This window comes from Theropithecus gelada, chromosome X, assembly GCF_003255815.1.
Source record: "Theropithecus gelada isolate Dixy chromosome X, Tgel_1.0, whole genome shotgun sequence".
Classification (NCBI taxonomy): domain Eukaryota; kingdom Metazoa; phylum Chordata; class Mammalia; order Primates; family Cercopithecidae; genus Theropithecus; species Theropithecus gelada.
The window spans coordinates 101,679,139-101,696,632 of record NC_037689.1 but is presented as its reverse complement, the minus strand read 5'-3'; the positions used below and the strand labels follow the sequence as shown (position 1 = coordinate 101,696,632).

The following is a 17,494-nucleotide window of genomic DNA, read 5'->3' as shown; positions in this document are numbered from 1 at the left end:
GGAGGGACAAACCTTTATCTTCGCTCTTCACTCGGTAAACAATCTACCAACAAAGTTTTCTTCCGTACAAACTCAACACCTTTTACTGTTTTTCCCATCCTTCCTTCTCCTCCAATCCTCCCTAGTCTCAATGTCCATGTTGTTCTTCTATGTAATCATACCCAGTAGGTAAATCCATCAATAGTATTCTCAATCACCTCTATTCCATAATCACCTTTGTAAGACATTAGAGTCCTTGAGGTGACTCCAAGCGTTGGATCAACAACCTCACAGAGATCCTCGGCATTCACCATCAACTACGTTTGGGAGACTGTTAGGCCACCCCCTGCCTCAGGCTCCAGCATACCCTCCTGATGACTCACTACGTCTCTAGTGTACATAGGGTTACCAAGAGGAAGAGCTCTGGGCAGGGAAGATCTGCGGACCATCAATCGTGGCTCCCAAGATTTCATAGTGTGACTCCTGTACACTCAATGGTCCAACATGGAGACAATGGGAGGGCCAAATCCTCACCATGGCCTTCAGTTTCATCTTCTGCCCACCTAAGAAGGCAGTGATGAACAATGGAACAAAGAGGTCTCATGGGAGCTCCTCAAGAGCATGGATAGCTGCAGGCTCATCACTCAGCCGACTCCATGCAGCAAGCTCTAGCAGTGTGGCTGGAACCTTTTGGTCCATCGACATGAACCTGCTTTAGGGTGAGGAACATTCACATATCCTGAGAGGATTTTCACAGTCTCTTGCCTGCCACCAAAGATAGCAATAAATGAAATATGTATTGAACAAGTATATGGTGAATCAAACAACCACTTCAAGAGACCTCTACTATTGACATGGAATAGAAATAGACTTGTATGTGTGTATAAATGTCTCTGTGTCTGTCTGTCTGTGTGTGTATACACACACATATATATTTAGATAAGATAAAATGCCATTTGAAATCAGCTGCAAGTCAGCAGAAGGCAATGTCGACCACCCAGGCACCTGCCTCCCAATGTTTCGTGTCAAAAGGATATAAACCAATCAGAAAGGAAGAGGTAAATCTATACAGAAGCCACATCCTCATCGTTACTTAGAAACAGATAATGCCAAATCTTTAGTAGTGAGTAAAAGGAGAAAAAGCATGAAATCCCAGCACATGATCTGTCATGCTCCCATCACTAGGCTTTGTGGCAAGCAGAGACAGACCCAGAAAAGCTGCAAGAGACACAGAGAAAGGAAGAGGCAAGGGGCCTAAAGTTGATCCGAAACTACAGTTAAAATGACTGAGCCCAGACTAAGTCTAAAAAAATACCAAAAAGGTGTCCCAGATAATAAGAGCAGGGACTACAGGGAAGAACCCCTAAAATATGTGTAATTTAAAGAGGTAGAGATGATCTTAGAATGCAGTCTTTGGGTTGGGTGCAGTGGCTCACGCCTGTAATCCCATCACTTTGGGAGGCCCGAGGCAGGAGGATCACTGAGTCCGGGAGTTTCAGACCAGCCTAGGCAATATAGTGAGACCTCGTCTCTATGAAAACTTAAAACAGCGGCCGAGTGTGGTGGTGTGCGCCTGTGGTCCAAGCTACTCGTGAGGCTGAGGTGGGAGGATCGCTGGAGCCCAGGAGGCAGAAGGTGCAGTGAGCCGAGATCACACCCCTGCACTCCAGCCTGGGAGACAGAGCGAGACTCTATCTCAAAATAAACAAACAAACAAACAAACAAACGTAGCCTTTGAAATGCACAGCTTCTGGGGAAGAGTAGGGGTGGCAAACGGAAAGGGAGAAGCATGCTTTGCCACTTTGGTAATGATGGGGAAGGAAACAAAAGGGGAAAATGAAGAATCTTACAAGACATAAGAGAACCACAGAATCAGAGCACTCGTAACTTCTTTGTCCACTACCAAAACAAGCAAGCGAAGTCAGTAAATTTAAGGCCTGAATTTTTCTACACTGACAGAAAATAGCACCATTAAAATAGGAATCTGGTAAAACAAGCCAATATCATAAAAATGAACAAAAGGAACGATAATTCCTTACAAAAACATTCCAGAAAGAGTAAAAGAGCAGAAGACAAAATTTCACACATATTAAACAACCATGAAACAGAAGGAAACTGTACGTCAACCTTCCGGACAGAATTACTTCCATTCAAACAAGCATTTGAGGATATAAAACCTGCCTTGAATTAGAATATTATTTAAAATTCTAAACTCAGAAATGGGCTTAGAAAAAAGTCTGAAGTAATGATTTGATATCCAGCTCAGCTGATCCTTCACAAGTATCACAGCTTATAGAAAAGCAGACAGGAACTTAGGAAATTACCTGCCCATCAGCCCTTCCTGAGTACTCCACTAGAGCAAGGGTCAGCAAACTATGGCCCATTGGCTGGAATATTTACTATATGGCTCTTTACAGAAAACGTTTGCTAACTTATATTCTAAAGGATAAACTGGGATTGTGATTCCACAGGTAATGACAGGAAAATCTTCCCTACGACATCTGATGGCGAGCATTTGGTATCTAATACTAAAATAAAGGTGGAGCAAGGAAAACGACTAATGTGCATTTATTTTATATTGTGGAAAAAAGAAATAGTGCAAGTAAAATAAGAGAAGTGAGAGAGAGAGGGGAAAAAAAAAGAAAAGAAACTTTTTTTTTTTTTTCATAAGGCAGTAGACGAGTGTTAAAAGGAGATTGGGGGTTAAAAACAAACTAGTGGACCAGAGAGTAAAATGTTCAATAAGAAAGCAGGTGCTAAAAATAATTTTTTTAACGTCAAAGTTTACATGCCAATGTTAAAATTGAAAATTCACAGTGAAGATATAATACTTAGGAATATTTATGCACCAAATAACATAGCAACCACCTTTGTAATGCCAAAAGGTATGGAGACATGGAAGCACAGTAATAATAGGAGATTTAATACATGGCAAGTCTCAGTACAAGGCAACTCCAGTGGTACAATAAAGAGACGTATACCGAAAATGTAAACAACACAATTAATAAGATACATTGTGTGTTTGTATACACACATAGGCATACATACACACACATAAATCTATACCTTGGAAATAAAGAATATACCACCTTGTCAAAAGCTGATGGCACGTTAACAAAACGTGATCAAATTACCTCACTAATGTCCATAAAGTAGAAATATTACAACCAACCCTCTGCAATCACGATGCAACAAAAGTAGAACTTACTAACACAAACTGAAAGCAGAAAGGATCTTCTACCTGGAAAAAATGTTAAGCCTTCTATTAAGCAAATGTCGAGATAAAGAGGAGATACAAACTGAAGTTACAGAAATATTTAAGAAGAGTGACAATGAGAGCTTACATATGAGAATCTGTAGAAGATATTTAAAGCACTGATTGGAAGCAGATTCAGAGCACTAAATACTCTCATCAGTGAAAATGAACGAATAAAATTAAATAAAGTAAAGCATTGCCTCAAAAACCTAATAAAAGAACAACCCAGGAAACCAAAATAAACACAAATAAAGAAATAACATAAAATCAGAAATTGCCGGGTTTGGTGGCTCACACCTGTAATCCAACCACTCTGAGAGGCTGAGACGGGAGGATCTCTTGAGGCCAGGAGTTTGAGACCAGCCTGGGCAACATAGGGAGACCCTGCCTCTACAGTAATAATAATAATAATAATAATAATGATTCATTAGCTGGGCATGAAGGAACATGCCTGTAGTCCTACTTACTGAGGAGGCGGAGGTGGGAAGATTGCTTGAGTCCAAGAGCTCAAGGCTACAGTGAGCTATGATCACAACGCTGCACTCCAGACTGAGTGATCCAGGGAGACTCGGTCACTAAAATGAATGAATGAATGAATGAATGAATAAATAAGCAGACATTAATAAGATACATAGTAGAAAAACAATGTGTGTATATTTATTAAATCAAAATCCTATTTTTTTAATTGGACAAACTCACTAGCTAGACTAATGAAGGAAGAAAGGGAGAGAGCACAAATATGCAAAATAATAAATGACAAATGATAATCGTTTAAACAGAAAAGATTAGGTTACTTTTCAAACCTGTATATAAAGAAATTAAAAATACACATGAAATAAATAATTTCCTAGGAAAATACAGATTATCAAGATTTTTACTCTAATGCTGGAAGGCTTCAATTGGCCAATTTTCACAGAAAAAAAAAAATAGAAAAAGTTATTAAGGAATAACTCCCAAGGAGCACCTGGCTCAGATGCTACTACAGGTGAATTCTACTGAACCGTCAAAGATCAGATAGTACCACAGTGCCAATGCTCTATAAATTATTCAACAGCATTATAAAGGAAATTTTCATAACTCCCTTTACGAAGCAAGTGCGACATGGATAGATAAGTGTAGATGCAAAAATGCTAGATAAAATATTAGCAAACAACATCCAACAACACATTTGAAAAATCATAATATACTTTGGCAAAGTGGGATTTCTCCCATCAATACAGATTAGTTCAATATTAGAAAGTACCTTGATATCACCCACCATATTAATACACTTAAAGACAAATATCATATGGTTATCACTGCAGATGTTGAAAAACCTTTGGAAAAATTCAATTCCTCTTTCTGTTAAAAAAATAGAAAAGCCTTAAGAAAATAGGGACCACGGGATGCTTTCTTAACATGATAAAACATATATACCTAAGTCCTAATGCTAGCAACTCATTTAATGGGGTTGCTGGGGGACACTCAAAGTTTTCCCCTGGGATCAGGAACAAGGAAAGCATGCCTACTACCTCACACCTATTCAATCTTGTATTACAAGTATTAGTCAATTGACTAGAGAAATCGATCATTTTCCTAGGAATGAATAAGAAGAACTAAAAAGCACAGCAAAGAAAACAATCAAGAAAATGAAATGGCAACTTACACATTGGGGGAAAAAATACTTGCGAACCACATATATGAACAAGGAGTTAATATCCAAATTTTGTAAGGAAATCACACAACTCCATAGCAGAAAAGCAATCAAATTTAATCAATGGGCAAAGGACCTGAATAGACATTTCTCCAAAGAAGACATACATAATGACTAACAGGTATATGAAAAAGTGCTCAACATCATTAATCATCAGGAAAATGCAGATAAAAGCTACTATGAGGCAACACCATACAACCATTAGGATAGCTATTATCAAAAAGTCAAGAGATGGCAAACATTACCGAGTCTGTGGAGAAAAGGGAACCCTTGTACACTGCTGATGGGAATGTAGATAGGGACAACCATTATGGAAAACAGTATGGAGGTACCTAATAGATTCTTTTTTCTGTTTTAGAAATAAAATGGTCGTTCTAGATTTTTCTATTTTACAAAAAAAAAAAAAAAATATGGTAGTGTAAAACAGAACTATCATACGACCCAACAACTCCTTTGCTGGGTATCTACTCAAAGGAAATAAAATAACCACCTTTTAAAAGCAGCTGATCTTTGAAAAGTATCTGAACTCCCATGTTCACTGCAGCATTAATCACAATAGCCAAGATATGGAAACAATCTAGGTGTCCATCAAGGGACGGACGGATACAGAAACTGTGTTGTATATATACACTTTAAAAAGGAGATCTTGCCATTTGCCAAAACATGGATGAATCTGGAGGACATTATGCCATAACAATGAAATAATAGTGAAATAATCCAGATACAGAAAGAGAAATATTGCATGATCTCACTTACATGTGAAATCTTAAAAAATGAAAGTAAAATAAAACTCAAATATACAGAGACACAGAATAAAGCAGTGGTTATCAGGGTCGGGGTGGGGCAGAGGGGATGGGAGGAGGAAAGGGGAAGATGTAGGTAAGAGGATGCAAAGTAGCAGATATATAGGATGAAAGAGACTAGAGATCTAGTGCACAACATGCTGGAATACAGTTTATACAATTGTACTATTAAATGCAATGTGGGATTTCTGCTAAATGAATAGATTTTAGATACGATGTGGGATTTCAGCTAAATGAATAGATTTTAGCACCTCCTGCTACCAAAACCAAAAATGGGTAACTATGTGACATAATGGGTATGTTAATTTGTTCCACTATAGTAACTATTTTACTATCTATATGTGTCCCATAACACCACGTTGTATACTTTAGATATACACAATAAAACTTACTTTTTACAAAGAAAAGTAAAGCCATCTCTATGTGCGGATGATATTATAGTATACCTGAAAACCCCTATAGAAACAATGATAAATCAACTGAACCAGTAAAAGAAGTCAGTAAGGTAGCAAAGTATAAAATTAACATACAAAAAATCAGCAGTCTTTTAATACACACACAAAAAATAAGCAGCTGGAGGACGCATTCACAGACAAGGCCCCATATACACTAGCAACAAGGATTTAAGTTTAGGAATAAACTTGGTAACAACATGTATACAAGAAAAATTGTAAAATATGCCTGAATGACACCACGGGAGACTTGAACAAATGGAAACACATACGCTGTCTGAGACGGTCTGAATGTTTGTGTACCCCCAAAATTACTATCTTGAAATCTTTACCCGCAAGGTGATACCATTAGGAGGTGGGGCCTTTTGAGAGGTGACTGGGTCATGAGGGTGGAGCCCTTATGAATGGGATTAGTTCTCTCATGAAAGAGGCTCCAGAGAGCTGCCTTGTCCCTTCCACCATGTTGAGGAAACAATTAGAAAGCACCATCGATGAGGAAGAGGGCCCTCACCAGACACCAAATCAGCCAGCATCTTTATCTTGAACTTGTCAGTCTCCAGAACTGCAAGAAATAAATTTCTGTCATTTATAAACAACCTAGTCTACGGTATTCTGTAATAGAAGTCCAAACAGACTAAATCACTGTCCTAGATGGAATAATTCGGCATTAAAAAGATGTCAGTTCTTCCTCAATTGGCGTATAAATTTAATTCAGCCTCAGAAATGCCAGCACACATTTTTATGCATTTAGGCAAACTGATAATAAAGTTAATATACTTTTTGAAAACATGCAAGCATAGCCAGGAAACATGTGAAAAAGAAAATCTATGAGAGGGGACTTATGATACCAGCCAGAAAAGCACACTATAAAGCCCCTGTAATTACGACATTGTGGCACTGGTGCAAGAATAGACTAATAGCCCAGTGGACTAGAATAGAAAACTCAGAAATACAACCAAATCGTATGAAAGTTAGTACATGATAAAGATGGTATATAAACTCTCTAGGGCAAAGATGGACATTTAATAAATGGTCCTGGAACAACTGAGACGTCCGGAAAAATAAAGGTAGATCCACATAACACAGCGTGCACAAGAATAAACTGCAAATAGGTTAGGGATCTAAACATAACCAATGAAACCATGTAAGTTCTTGAAGAAAACATGGCAGTGGTCGGGGAAGGAGGGGTGGCTCACGCCTGTAATCCCAGCACTTTGGGAGGCTGAGGCGGGTGGATCGCCTGAGGTCAGGAGTTTGAGACCAGCCTGGCCAACATGGTGAAACCCCGACTCTACTAAAAATACAAAAATTAGCCGGGCGAGGTGGCGGGCGCTTGTAATCCCAGCTACTCGGGAGGCTGAGACAGGAGAATTGCTTGAACCTGGAAGGCAGAGGTTGCAGTGAGCCGAGATCGCGCCACTGCACTCCAGCCTGGACGACGGAGCGAGACTCCATATCAACCAAAGAAAAGAAAGAAAAAGAAAAGAAAAGAAAACACGGCAGAACCCCAGTGTAGGAAAAGGCCTTCTAACTAAGATTCAAATTCCGGAGGCAATGAAAGAAGAAAATAGTCTATTGATTTGACCACATAAGGATAAACGAAAGTGATGCAAATGCTTCATAAATATATCAAAGAGCAACTGACGAATTGGTATAAAGTACTTGCAGCATATAGCGCAGACAACTGGATAACATTCCAAATATATAGAGAACTCTTAAACATTGAGGGATGAAGGACCACAACAGCAATAAAAATATGGGGGAAATATATGAACAGATAATTCCAACAAAAAGTATAAAAACAGTCCTCAACATATGATAAGTGTCAAAACTTACTCACAGTTAGACAAAGGTACATCACAGAAACAGTGACATACCATTTCTCACCTAACCTGTAGAAAAAAGTTTCAAAACTAAGGCGACGTGTTCTGTTAGTGAGGCTGTGGGCAAACTGTCATTCTCTTATATTGCTAATGGAAACGAAAACCAGTACAATCCTTCTGGAGAGAAACTTGGAAACACCTGAGAAAACTACATGTGCACTTAACTTTTGGCCCAAAAATCCTATTAGTGGGAATATACCTTGAAGGTACATTTCTACCAATACAAAAAAAAAAAAAAAAATCATGTCCAGGTTTATTCGCGGGAGCAATGTCTGTAACTGTAAAATCTTGGAAGGAATTTAAAAGCCCATACAGGCCAGGCACCACGGCTCATGCCCGTAATCTCAGCACTTGGGAGACCAAGGGGGGAGGATCACTGGAGGCCAGGAGATCCAGACCACTCTGGGCAACATAGCAAGGCCCTGTATTTACAAAAAAAAAAAAAAAAAAAAAAAAAGTCTTTAATTAGCCAGGCATGGTGGCACACACCTGTAGTCTTAGCCACTTGGGAGGCTGAGACAGTTGTGAATTGCTTGAGCCCAGGAGTTTGAGGTTACCATGGGCTATGATTGTGCCACTGCACTTCAGTCAGCCTGGATTATAGAGCGAGACCTGGTTTCTATATTAAAAACCAAATGCCCAAACGTAGGTGAGTGGTTGAATAAACTATGTGTGGTACAGCCACACAATGGAGTACAATGCAGCTGTAAAAAGGAACGATGAAGATCTCTGTGAAACAATATGGAGTGATTTCCAAGAATGCTGTTAAGTAGGAAAGGCAAAGTGCAAAGGAACATGTATAGTATGCTATCCTTCGTGTAAGAAGGGAATATAAGAAAACGTGTATGTATTTGCTCATTTGGGCAAAATAAATACAGGAAAATTTAAACCGGAAACCGAAGGGATTGATTACCCTACAGGGAGGGCCAGAGAAAGAAGTGGAAAGAAATGGGGAATGGGAACAGGGTAGAAGGGATGACGAAGGAGTGACACTTCCCCAAGTATAGGTTTTTGTATACCCCTGACTCTTTGGATCATAGTAATGTTGCACATACCCAAAATATAAATAAAAAATTAAAATCAACCAGGATATTGGGGTGAGGGTACCCCAAATCAAACAGAAACAGGTTCAACTAACAATATTACAAATGAGTGTCTTAACCACCCTGAAGGAGACAGGAAGAAAAGATCTAAGATACATAACTTTGGATAGCAGTATTTTGACCATATCCTCTAAGGCCAAAGACAAAAACAACTGTACAAAAATATAAGTTATTAATATGTTTGCAACAGGGGCATTTGTCAGCAATTCAGATGCTACTTTATGTATCTACTGACCAGAAATAAACAGGTATATAAACTATCTGATAATGAAAGCCAGGTCGGAGAACAAATCGACCAGAAAGTCCAGAATGACTGGAATTGAAAGTATCAATACAAGCTCCTGGCTTTTAATAGTTATACATACAGATAGATACCAAAATAAATGTACATGTGTCTATAGGCATGGGTATATACATACATTATTTCCTACCCCTTTCCATAGAGAGCCTTAGCGGCAATGAAACGCCATTAATAATGAACGCACACCAAGATACTGGTTGGTAAATGTCATTCCCCATGAAAGGGAACCAGGGCTCCTTGTAGAAGTTGTTTTAATCCAGGGCTATAAGGGGTGTGTGTGTGTGAGGCGAGGGGGGCACGCTCATGATGAATCTGAACATCTTATAGTGCCAGAAAAAGGTACCAAAAAAGGATAGGGTCATATCAAAAGACCACAGAACCAACCAAAATGAGCTCCCAATGGCCAAGGCTAGAAGAGTTCAAGGAACAAAATAATGATATAATTAGATTAAATTTTTATTTTAATTTATTTCAAGTTCCGGGATACAAGTGCAGGATGTGTAGGTTCATTATATAGGTAAACCTGCGCCCTGGTGGTTTGCTGCACCCATCAACCCGTCACCTGGGTATTAAGCCCGGTATGTATAACATAATTATTCAAGAGCCCATACTGAGATAAATAAGTTGAAGAAATAAGTAAATGAGGGAGTAAAGACAGCTCTTCCTTACAGAAGAATTCCAGTTAAAAAAGGTAGCAGAAATTAGGACAACAGAAAATCACCATTAGGTAATATTTGCTGTAGGCAAGATCCCTAGACAGATTTTAACAGTAGTGGGTCAAAGTCTGCAAAGAAACAGGAATATAAGAAGATCTATTGTGTTTCTTCTTAAAGAACTTTTCATACTATATTTATTACTAACAAAGAAGAAAATAGTAGCATTACACTGGGGCAACATAACTCCCACCCCTTTAACCAAGTGATCAAGGTGAACACCACCAGTAACACAAATTATGGATGTCATGTACCCGATATGATCCACACAGAAGGAAACAAAATCATGTTTGCGGTAATGTGGCATAAGACCTAAAATTAGAGGCCCAATTAGATGGATGCCTTGACATCTGGGGAAGAACAGGAGGACCCTGAATGGCCTCACCACAGGTTATCTTCCCTATTGGGTTCCCAGGGAGAAAGGCCCCCTAGCCAAAGTACCCTCCTTATTATTGTGTTGAATAGACACAGTGCCTGCTTATCTCTGGGTGGCATGTTTCAGGTCCCCACCAGCCTGCAGAATTATTCAAACAAGCCAGTCGTCCTCCCCTGAACCAACGGTCACTTCATCCTCTGGTTACTACAAAGACTTCCCCCTGAAAGCCCCTGCTTGTTCACTCTCTTCCAGAGTGTGACACCGTGTGGCTCTACCTGGCGTGAGGTGCCCTCCTCTCTCCGGCTGTGAGTAAATGTTACTAATAAATTGCTGTGGATTCCATCTGCCCAGTATAGGGTACCATGTGTTCAGTCACCCCCATAACACTAGGGTGGGAATCCCTCCCTCACCACTGGGAAAGGGAGGAGAATAAAACAGGTGTGCTTGCTACAAATGCACAACTTCAATCTAATCATAAGAAAACATGAGACAAACACAAATTGAGAGACATTCCACAAAACACCTGACTGGTATCTCCGAAAGTGTCAGGGCTGTGAAAGACCAATAAACATTAAGGAAATGTCAGCCTGGAGGATTCTAAGGAGAAATGAGGACCAAATGCAATGAAGTGTCCTAAATAAGATCCTAGAATAGAAAAAGGACATCAGTGAGATAACTGGTGAAATTCGCATAAAATCTGTAGATTAGTTAATAGTTATAACATCAACGTTAAATAATATGTAATGTTATATAAATGTATATAATTATACATTTATATACATATATAATTATATGTATATGCATATATACATATACAATTACAATTATACAATGTTATATAAATGTAATAACATCAATGTTAACTTTTGGTAATTAGCATCGATGTAGTACTGTTAATTAGTACATCAATGTAATGTAGTAATTAGTTTTGGTAATTTTTCTATGGTTGTATAAGATGTTAACATTACGGAAATCCAGGCGAGGGCTCTCCGTATAATAATTTTTGTAACTTTTCTGTAAGTCTAAAATTATTTCAGAGTAAAGAATTTTAAAAGACAGAATCAGTGGCTAAAGGGCTGGCAACCTATAAACCACGCTGCTTAACAATAACCACCTGAAACATAGTTAGAAGGATGCATACAAACAGGGATACATGCTCATACCACATCATTCATTAAAAAGGTTATAAGAGATGAAAGCCCAGTGATCTTCAACACATAGGTGAATATGTATTTACTCTTCGGATGAGGAAAGCATTTTTAAGCATAAAAGGCATGAAATACAATAGAAAGAAAAATATCTATACAATCCAATATTTACAATTTAAAGCCCACCATATCAAAATTAACCAGAAACAAACTAAGATGCAAAAGAGAAATACAACTTGTTGAAGAAGAGAAAACCTGCCTGAGGAATTGTAAAGAGAGAGCAAGAAGTGATTAGCCATACAATTGAAGCTAATCACACGTGAGGATAAGGGACACAGAGAGAGTGGAGTGGAGAGTGGACCACTGAGCAATCCAGCTGGATTTGCCTTTCCTATTAATCCCTAAACCTTGACCCTAGGTAATGTAGGCCAAAATAGGCCTAATTTATAGAAAATTTACAGAAGGGCCGAGCGTGGTGGCTCACGCCTGTAATCATAGCACTTTGGGAGGCCGAGGTGGGGGGATCACCTGGGGTCGGCAGTTGGAGACCAGCCTAACCAATATGAAGAAAGCCCCTCTCTACTAAAAATACAAAAATTAGCCTGGCATGATGGCGCGTGCCTGTAATCCCAGGTACTTGGGAGGCTGAGGCAGGAGAATCGCTTGAACCCGGGAGGTGGAGGTTGTGGTGAGCCGAGATCGCGACATCGCGCTCCAGCCTGGGCAACGAGAGCCAAACTCCGTCTCAAAAAGAAAAGAAAAGAAAATTTATAGAAAAGATATTGTTGTAATTTACCTAACTGGAAGAAGACTTGGAACCAACCTGGGAGCTACACTTCCTCTCAGAATCTTGCCACAAACAAGACGCAATCTTGTGAGTGGGGCCCAGCGTCCTAAGGGTTCCTTCTCGAAGCAGTGGGGAGAGGACTTCAATTGGCTCAGCTTGATCAGGTGACATCCTTTGGCCAATCAGCTCTATACTGGGAGGTGGAGCCAGGTTCCTGTCCCTCCCTCTCCTGGAGCTGGCGGGAAGGGGAGCAGCGAAGGAGATGGCGGAGAAAGCAAGGGTGGAAAAGCAGGAGGGGCGGGAAGGATTGTGGGACAGTGGGGTGGGAGTGTGTGAGGTGGAAAGGGAGGGGTGCTCTGATTATAAGCCTGCCCCACCCGCTGATTTCGTCTTAGATGAAAAGTGAGGCACAATTCCATTGTGCACGGCCTGGGTACTGACCAGCCAGGGTTTCTTTTCTTTTTTTCTTTTTTCTTTTCTTTCTTTTCTTTTCTTTTCTTTTCTTTTCTTTTCTTTTCTTTTCTTTTCTTTTCTTTTCTTTTCTTCTTTTCTTTCTTTCTTTCTCTTTCTTTCTTTCTTTCTTTCTTTCTTTCTTTCTTTCTTTTTCTTTCTTTCCTTCTTTCCTCCTTTCCTCCTTTCCTCCTTTCTTCCTTTCCTTCCTTTCTTTCTTTCTTTTCTTTTCTTTTCTTTTTTCTTTTTTTTTTTTTTAGATGGAGTCTCGCTGCCCAGGCTGGAGTGCGTTGGCGGGATCCCATCTTATGCAACCTCTGCTTCCCGGGTTCAAGCGATTCTGCTACATCAGCCTCCCAAGTAGCTGGTATTACAGGCGCCTGCCACCACGCCCGGCTAGTTTTTCTATTCTCAGTGGAGACGGGGTTTTACCATGTTAGCCAGGATGGTCTCGCTCTCTTGACCTCGTAATCCGCCCGACTCGGCCTCCCAAAGTGCTGGGATTACAGGCGTGAGCCACCGCGCCCGGCCCCAGCGAGGGTTTCTACCAGGCCACGTCTCAACACAGGCAGTTAAAAGCTCAAATTTAGTGGACGTGTAGCAGGAGATGTTTACTTTAAAAACCCGTGGCCACTTGATGGCAAAAGGCTGTCAGATATTAGTGTCTCTGGTTCTCTGATATATTAAAGAAGGAACTGAGTCCTGACCAAAGATAGGAAAAATGTGGTGTTCTCTGCAGTGAAGCCAATAGAGCATTTACACTGATGCCTGGCAAAGGCGGCACAAAGGAGAAAACTTCCACTCATCTAATGATACTATCAATTGCAAGGCAGCCAATATTTGTTTGAATGTCCAACCCTCAGGCCACCCTCCTGATTCCACTTCTTCCCTATTTGATTTTTCCCCTCACAGTCATCTTCTGAAATACCATATATTTTACTCAAATGCTGTTTTTGGTTTTTATTGTCTGTCTCCCATGGTGGAAAAATACAAATTCCAGAAGGGCGAATATCTTTGCCTTTTGCTCATTAATGTATCCTAAGTGCCTATATCAATGCCTGCTTCAGTGGATACTTTGAATGAATAAATGGATTTTTCTCCAGCCACACTAGCCTCCTTTTTGTTGCTCTAAAACTAGCTCAGCAAGCATACTCCCATACCATTATGTGTTTTTCTGTAACAGCCTGGCCTTAGATATCAATATAGCTACCTTCCTTACTTAGTGTACATCTCTGATCACCTTATCAGACATGTGGTACTTTTCTTCATGACAGTTAGCATGTCACTGTGTTGTTTTTATGTTTTGCTTTGTTGTTTTCTTTTACTCTAATTACAGGTAAAGAAGCAGATCAGCTATGTCTGTTTTAATTTTTGCAGTACAGTGTCATCTTTCAGTAGATGGGGTAATGGGCATCAGATATCTTAGGATTCAATCCGTGGCATTGCCACTTTGTAGCTAAATAACCTTGGCCAGGTAAACTCTTCCAAACTTTTATTATACATCTTTCAACTGGGAATAGTAATAAATTCAACCTCATAAGGCTGTGATGACATTTCATTAAGACAGTCCATATTCAGTCATGCACCGCATAATGACTTTTTGTTCAGTGATAGGCCACATATATGATGGTGGTCCCATCATATCGTAAGGTGATAGGTGCGGATTCCTGTTCTGATACCATCCTAAGAAGCTAGATTGCTTGTTCACCTTGCCTCTTCACAGATGGCTGGGGTGGGAGCTGCATTTTTACCCTAGCCCCCCTGAGAACATTTCTAATAAAAAAGGGGGTACCAATTCACAACACTTTGTTACCTCAGAGGTGGGGTGGGGGAGTATAGGCACAGTTCCTTGCTAGGCTTCAGGGAAAGGGGAACTGGATGGCTGACTCAACGTATTGTTGCTGCAGTGTGGTGGGACAGAAGCCTAGGTCCCCACTGGTCTCTGAGAACATCAGGGGAAGAAGGGGGAAAGGAGACTGCCAACAAACCCTGCCTCCCACCACCTGATTCCATCTTGATGATGGGTGGACGCGGAGGCACAGCTCTCCATAGGGCCTAGCTTGCACAGAATGCCTGAGGGGGAAAACAGAGTGTCGATTAGCCCCACCTCACACCACTTCATTGAGTTTGGATGAGTGTAAAGGTTCAATTTGCCACTGGGCATCACTGACACCAGAGATGGGGATAAATGGAATGCTTACTAGTCCCAACTTGGACTGTCTTGTTCAGTGTTATTGATGTCAGGTGAAGGTGAAGGCTCATCTTGCTGCTGGACACCACTGACACTACCCTGACTGGTGAATTGGATCATCACCATCTGCTTCAGAGAGGCAGGATAGAAGACAAGTTTCCTTCTCGTTCCCTGAAACCTCGGGGGGTGGGGGAGGTAAGGTTTTTCCATTGCTGTTTGTCTAGTGTAGGGGAGGGGAATCTGTCACAAAGGTTTTTCAGTCTTTAGATCACTTTTTTTCTGGTCTTTTGGCAGAGGAAATAGGCTTTTCTTGGAGCTTTGTGTCTGCCATTGTTGGTGGTTCTGGACTGTGGGCTTCTGCAGTACCCTGTCTGGGATATTAGGTGGAATTAGAAAAACCAAGGGAATGCACTGCCTGTGTTCTTGCTCGAGTCCTGAGAGCACGAGTCAGTCTGCTTTCCCCTTTCCACGTTTCAGAGTTCCTTTTGCTGGTTTGCTGTTACATTCAGGGTGTTCTGATGTAGAGGGACCTTCTGGGAGGAAAGGGCAAACTCCAGCTTGGCCAGAACTGAAGGTCTCTAGGATGTTTAGTTTTGAGAATTTTATTTTGACATCTCTTGTGGGCCTACCAAGATCTGACCATCTCTTGATCTTCTATTAGCTGGAGAGCAAGCGGTTTCTCGATTAGTAGATGTAATCATAAACTTGCCTTTGTGATCTTTTTCTTCTCCCTGTACTTCCTGATTTCTGAACTCCTATGACTCATGATGCATTCCCAATAAAATCTGCCATATTAAATTCATTTTCTAGCCTGTCATGTTTCCAAGTATGCCTATTTAACTCTCTGAGATGTATTTCTTTACTTATTCATTTTTTAATATTTGTTTCTCTCAGCAGTGACCAAACACTAGTTGCAAACTGGTAAGTTTTCCTTACACAAGATTTTTTTTACAAGTCAGAGTCTGAAAGGTCTGGCCTGACTGGCGGATGGAATCTATATGAAAGAAAAGGACATCTTTATGGAAGATACCGGTAAACTTTTTTGTCAGCTTAGAGCCCGTTGTCCTGGCTTTGCTCAGAAGATTCGACACTGAAAGACTGTGAAACCTTCTGAATGTGAAATAGTGTATTGGAAGTGTGTCTTTGTTTAATTAATTCCATAGGTTGGGGGTCATGACATTCTAAAGTAAATATGAAAGGAGACTATTTTCTGAAGAATAGAAAAGGCGCGTATAAAACTCATTACACTGACCAAGCATCCACTCTCAGGCATCTTCTTACAGTGACTTCTTAATACAGGCCAATATCTCTGATGAATATCGATGCAAAAGTCCTCAATTAAACACTAGCAAACCCAACTCAACAATACATCAGAAAGATCCTTCATCATGACCAAGTGGGATTTATCCCTGGGATGCGAGGATGGTTCAACATATGCAACTCAATCAATGTGACACATCACATCAACAGAATGAAAGATAAAAACCATATGATTATTTCGATTGACGCTGAAAAAGCATTTGATAAAATTCAGCATTCCTTCCCGATAAAATTCCTCAACAAACTGGGTATGGAAGGAACATACCTCAACATAATAAAAGCCATATACAACAGACTGACAGCTAGTATCATACTGAATGGGGAAAAAGTGAAAGCCTTTCCTCTAAGATCTGGAACATGACAAGGATGCCCACATTCACCACTGTTATTCAACATTGTACGGGAAGTCTTTGCTAGAGCAATCAGATGAGAGAAAGAAGTAAAGAGCATCCACACTGGAAAGGAAGAAGCCAAATTATCTTTGTTTGCTGATGATGTGGTCTTATACTTAGAAAAACCTTAAGACTCTACCAGAAAACTATTAGAACTGATCAACCAATTCAGTAAAGTTGCAGGATGCAAAATCAACCTGCAAAACTCACTAGCATTTATATATGCCAATAGCGAACACCCTGAAAAAGAAATCAAAATTAATCTTACTTAAGACAGACACAAATAAAATTAAATACCTCAGAATTAACCAAAGAAGTGAAAGATCTCCACAATGAAAATTATAAGACATTCATGAAAGAAATCGAAGAGGACACAATAATGGAAAGTTATTCCACGTTCATGGATTGGAAGAATCAATGTTGTTTAAATGTCCATAATACCCAAAGCAATCCACAGATTCGATGCAATCCCTACAAAAGCACCAGTGACATTCTTTACAGAAATAGGAAAAGCAATCTGAAAATGTATATAGTACCACAAAATACCCAGAATAGTCAAAGCTATCCTGAGCAAAAAAGAACAACACTGAAGGAATCACATTACCTGACTTCAAATTATACTGCAGAGCTATAGTAACCAAATCAGC

At 40.0% G+C, this 17,494-nt stretch overlaps 1 protein-coding gene across 1 annotated transcript in view; it reads right to left on the bottom strand.

The window, feature by feature from the left end:
- LOC112615458 (nuclear RNA export factor 2) overlaps positions 1-12,642 on the bottom strand; it is a 71,427-nt gene extending 58,785 nt beyond the window's left edge. The window contains exons 1-2 of the mRNA XM_025372141.1: positions 12,504-12,642; positions 11,083-11,204 (exon numbers count right to left, since the gene is read on the bottom strand). The gene's annotated coding sequence lies outside the window, so the exon portion shown is untranslated. The remainder of the gene's footprint in view (positions 1-11,082; positions 11,205-12,503) is intronic.
- Positions 12,643-17,494: the final 4,852 nt, after the last annotated feature.